The following is a 6000-nucleotide window of genomic DNA, read 5'->3' as shown; positions in this document are numbered from 1 at the left end:
ATTTTGTAAATAGTTGTTGCAATCAAATGATCATTTTGTAAATAGTTGCTGCAATTACTGTGTGTTCATTAATTCCTGCACATAAATTTAATTTCATGTTTTGGATCTTTTGTTTGGATTTCTTCATAAAAGTTTAAAATTTAGAGCTGTTGTCTTTGTCTCACTGTGATCCTTCAAGTTCAATTAAGTTTGCAGCCTGGGTCCCACAGGCTTCGTTCAGTTCACTTCAGCAATAAAGCTTAAATCCACATTACTACTGAAAGGCACATACGCTTAAAACTTGCATATTGGAGGGGAAACAATCACTTTAAACCATAAGCAGAGCTGAAAGGCCAACCTGAAACTACCAGTATGAGTTCATACTAATGGTCTACAAGACAGGTACCAGTGATAACAATTTCCATCTGCTAGCAGCAACGGAATGTTACCAGTATCTACCTCTCCTTAATGTTTCCCATCACTTTTCAGTAAAACTCTATTTTCCTTTTGGATGGGGTGAAAAAACCAGCATATTGGCCTGCCTTATAATTGTGAGGCCCTGACTGACCAACTACATTTCTGACCTCAGCCAGCTCCAAAGATTCAGCCCTTTTTGATGTCTGTCAAGCATTAATGGAAGGGTAAGGCTTCAGTTTCCTGCTATCCTTTGTGCATAGAGCTGATTTCTTACTTTTTAAGGCAGCTCTGTTAGCACTCAGTTTGGTGCTTTGTGTTTCGTTCCTGGGCATGTAATTCTGTGTTTGTTTCTCTCTCTCTCTCTCACACATACTCTACTTTCAGCTGTCATAAAATGTGAACATGCTGAATAATAATATTAATGAAGCAGATAAATTAGAGTTTTCAGAACTCTGCCTGTCTCTTTCTCATTATGGTATTTCTTGCTCTGTCTCCTTTTCTTTCTGTGCTTGGTAAAATTATGAAGTTACAGGCATGCGGACATAAAAATTTATAACGAGAAGTTAGCACAAAAATGTCGCAGAAATTTTGAAAATTAGGTTGTGCAAAGTGGAAGCATTGTAATTTGTAGCAAGGTATACAGATATCAACTAACAATTAACCTTAAAATTTTTGATGGCAATGGCATGACATCAAAAATGTACCATACGGAGAAGAGCACACTCTCTGGAACCAGACTTAAACCTTTTCTCTACATTTAACTTTCTCTGCTAATTAGGGCAGAAGAAAATAGCTGAAGAAATGACATAAAAAGAAAGGGACAGAGGTGAAATCAGGCTCGGAGGAGAAAAGAGAAAGAAATGGGCCAAAAGTATAACAAGAGTCACCAGGAGGCAAGGATCAGGAGATTGTAAAGCTAGTCATAATTTAGCTGCAGGGTCTTGAGATAACACAGAGGGAGCAGAAAATCAGTGAGGAGTCGACAGAGTAAGTTAAATAGTCTGAGACTGATTGTTTCCTGTAGTTGAACTGGAAAAAACGTGCAATTAAGAGAATCAGTCAGTGTGAGACGGAGATTAGGTGTTAGATGACTGGAGGCACTGATTTCTAGTGATCTATGAAGAAGTTCTGTTGTTCCTTGTCGATCAAACAATAGAATATTAATGCTGTGATTTTTAGTGCTAAGTGGAAAGTAATTTAATTACAACCAGAGTGCTGTTCCATTAAGAACAAGCTAATTAATTAGTATATTGCATTTTTCCACTTTATTTTCCATGTCCAAATGTGGGCTATACACGAATATTTCATTTTGGCTTAAAAACACACAGACAGTGCAGAACATTTAGAATAACATAATGGTATCTGTCAAATATTATATAACAATTGATTGGATTTTCAAGCATGCTAAGACTTGCCAAGATACATTTAGCTGGATACAAAACTGAAATCAGCAAGCCTCTCCGCCACGCTGAGCAAATGTAGAGATTGGGAATGCCCCCTCTTCAGTTCCTAGCTTGCTTTCGACTAACTAGGCTCAGCTAGATTGACACTGGTCTTGCACAACTGACCCCAGTAATCTTAGAGGGGAACAAAACTGAGCCATATTAACTCTTGTGAGCTTTATCCAGCATGCTGGAATTCCCAAGACCAAATAACCCAGTGACAGTCATTGTCCCGTTTTACACATGAAATTTGTGTCATGGATGAAATACTGGACTCCTACTGGAATATTTGGAACCACATTCCTGTCCAAGCTTCTGGAAAAAACAGGTTAAAAAGTATTGACAAACATTGCAATTACAAACAAGTTTCTAGGCACTGTAACATTTGTAGCCTCTTCGGTGTATCCTCCTCATAATTTCAAAAGTAGTATGTCAGAGTAGCCAGGAGGTAGGGCAGCAATATTTTCTTTACAGTGGTGCAGTAGGGGAATGGATGACTTCAGGAACATTCTTCATTTGGGCTATATCTTCCAAACCTCTGGCCCAGTTTCTATAACCTTGTGGCAATGCTACTTGCAAATGCCATCAAAAGCAGGGAATCTCCTCTTCTCTCTGTAGATTTTTGTGGTATCAGCAGAAGAGGTCAGAAGCAGATGCAACTCTTTAATTACACACCTGACCTGCTGTTATGACATGACCCCAGACAGCATTCCCCAACCCTTTAGAGTTCAAAATAGGACACTCCAAATCGTTAAGCCCCTGGGTGAAAAGGAATGAAATGGCTCACCCGCCCCTCAGTTAGTAGCAGTAGGGTTAATTCAGGAACAGACCCATTCCCTTGTGGTCACCTTTCTCTCAGATTGAAAAGAAGTAATGTTTTAAAGGAGTCAATGTGACCAGGCTTCATTGAATCTACAGAGAATTTATTAATCACAAAATGTAAGAAAAATTACTCTCACAGCACACGCACACACACAGAATAGAAATAATAGGTGTGTCCAAAAAAGAAAGTTCAAAAAGCAGATATATGTCACATCTGAATTATTTGTGAAAAGAAGACAGTTAAATGTTATGGGCATTGTGGTGAAGCTCACTGTTGGTAGATGAACATTTGGTTTTATGATTCCCCTAGTTTTGCAGATTGGTTGAGATTCAGTAGTTTTGTTTATTTTTGATTGTGATTGATTCCAGCATTCGGGGTGAGAAAGAGTCCTTTTGCCAGCCTGTTTTCCATTTGACTGGCTCATAGCTAGCTCACTTCTAGCACTCACAGCAAGAGTGTGTCTTTACCTGCAATTGAGAGGTGACCAACTATGTGATAGTCCTTTGACTGTTACCTTCACTGCGTGCCAGAGCTCAAACCTAAAGCTGATACGTATGAGAACTTTCAATCCCATTAGTGCACTCTAGTGGGGTTGAAGCTGACTTTTACCCCCTGTTCTTGTATATTGTTCATAGTGGGGGGAAAAATATATATCTACAATTTGGGACATAATCCACAGTGGGGTAACTTACTGTTGAGCAGAGGGCCATCAGGCCTCTGTTACCTTTGCAGCGACATGATATCACAGTCCAGTCTGTTTATTTACCTCTCCCCTCTTTTGAAGGCTATTGTTTGAAACCCCCTCTGCATCTGTACGTGTGACATTCTGTGGATCTCTCTCTCTTCAGACAGCCACTAACTTAATATCTGCAAACATTTTTGGCTGCATCAGACCCTTTTAAAAAAAGTGTGGAAGTATGGGTTAAAATGGTCACAGTATTTTGGGGTTCTGTGGTCATGACACTACCCATGGCTTTTCAGTGCCACTATTTTTCATTATTTGAATGCTAAGATCCAGGTATCAGTAAATCTTGCAAGTATAAAATTGAACTTTGTGCATAAATCTATACTTTACTGTTGAATGCCTCAAACGCAAAATGATCAGTCCAGTGTTGGAAGCCTTTAACATCTTCATCCCACCCTATTCTGGTGTTCATTTTTATTATCTTAGTGAATTGCCTTGGGTTATTTTTTTCTACATTGAAGAATCTACACAAATATAAAATGTTTGATTTGTTTTCTGCCAGTTTGAAACTTCCATCCTATATTTCTCTTACTGCAGATGTTTTCCATCCTCGAGATGGGACCTTAATTCTTATTTGGGTCAATAGTACAATCCATCTTCTTGCTGCATTAGAAGAAAGTGTCGACCTTGTCATATTTTATCAAGGTGGATTAGGTCGTGCATGACACACTGCGATTGTTAAGGTTGGGACAGATTTTCTTAAAGAGCTGCTGGCTGGTCTTAAACTTGGGCTTCTGCAAGATGTGTGGGATTGTTGGGAACAGTTTAGCCTGGTTAATCAATCAGGCATTGCAAGTGCTACTGCAGGAAGTCCTACAGCAAATGATGATACTAATTCGGACGAAAGGTCCACCAGCAATAGAGGAACATTAGAACATTGTGGGTGTTGGTGATGGAGTGCATCTAATCTATGGCCTGAAACTGGGAACCAGATGAGAAAACATTTCTTGTCTGCACCAAGTTGCTAAACAGGTGTCAATATCTAAATAGGTACACCAACACAGAGGAATAATGCACTTGTTCAGCTTTCTAAATCGAAAGGCACATAGCTTCTATTACAACATTGTGTATTACAGTCAATTCAAAGTGCTGGTCATGTTTCCCAAGCATGAAATTGTTGCTATATGATTTCTGCTGTTCTTATTGCTGCCTATTAACCATTTTCTACTTCAGTCTCATAAGACCTGTACATTCATAGTATAGAGTTTTTGCTATTATACAGAGCTGCATTGTGGAAGCAGCACACTTGGTGATAACAACTGAACAAATTTTGCCCTGCAGTTGTGGGAATCCTGCCACCCAGCAGATGGAAACTTTCCCCAAAGTGAAAGATGATCCATCCCTTCATCAACTCTGACAGACCATGCATCAATGACCGGTTTGCAATTTTAGTATACTAGTGTAATTCTTGTTTTATTAATAATTAAATTCACTGCTTAATTTATTAAAATTGTAAAATAATATTGTAAAATAATTTTTTATGTCTAAGGTTTTGGAGTAGATCTGTAGCTCGGGTTGTGGGTGTTGAGGTTGGTTGGCTCGCCGAGCTGGTTTGTTGTACCGTGCTTTGTAACATCCTCAGTGCAGCCTCTGATGAAGCGTCGGTGTGTTTTCCACCTGGTTTTTAAACTCTGGGGTCTGTTGCGATGGATTGCCTCACTTCCGGGTTTCCTCCATAGTGGAATGTATATGGGGTCGAGTTCAATGTGTTTATTAATAGCACGCTTCGTGGAGTGCCATGCTTCCAGGAATTCTCGTGCTTGCCTCTGCCTAGCCTGTCCCAGGATCGTGGTGTTGTCCCAGTCGAAGTCGTGGTTCTCCTTGTCCATGTGGATTGAGATGAGTGAGTATTGGTCGTGTCTTTTTGTAGCCAGTTGGTGTTCATGTACTCTTGTTGTTAGTTTCCTTCCTGTTTGTCCGATGTAGTGTTTCTCGCTGTCTCTGCAGGGGATCTCGTAGATGACATTGGTCCTGTCCATGGCGGGAGGTGGGTCTTTAGTTCGGGTGAGCACTTGTCGTAGGGTTGATGGGGGCTTGTGTGCCACTCTGATGCCCAGCGGTTGTAGAAGTCTTGAGGTGAGTTCTGACGTGTTCCTGATGTACGGTAGTGTGATGAGTGTGTCGGGTCGTGTACAATCTGTTCCTGTAGGCATCTCCTGACCCAGTTCTTTGGATATCCATTATCCTTGAACACTTGGAAGAGGTATTCCTCCTCCTCTTGGCGTAGTTCTATGTTGCTGCAGTGTGTTGTTGCCCTTTTAAATAGTGTTCGCTATTTAAGAAAGCACAAATTAAGAAAGACAAATTAGCAATACAAATATAGAAAATACTCTAAATACACAGCAAGTTATGTAGTATCTGTGGAGAGAAAATTAGAGTTAATGTTGATCACTTTTGATCCAGACTGGGAAAAATCAGAGATATAAACAGTTTGCATAAGGGTTGGGGGGAACAGGGACAAAAAGAAGGCTGTGAGATGGTGGAAGGAAGGAGAAATTGAATGACAAAAGAGTTAGTATTCCTGGGGTGCCTTAAGTTTTGCAAACAAAATCTGGAAATGTGATGGGATACCATAAATGTTTCTCTAGATAATG

This window comes from Rhincodon typus, chromosome 15, assembly GCF_021869965.1.
Source record: "Rhincodon typus isolate 14 chromosome 15, sRhiTyp1.1, whole genome shotgun sequence".
Taxonomy (NCBI): domain Eukaryota; kingdom Metazoa; phylum Chordata; class Chondrichthyes; order Orectolobiformes; family Rhincodontidae; genus Rhincodon; species Rhincodon typus.
This window is presented reverse-complemented; position numbering follows the sequence as displayed.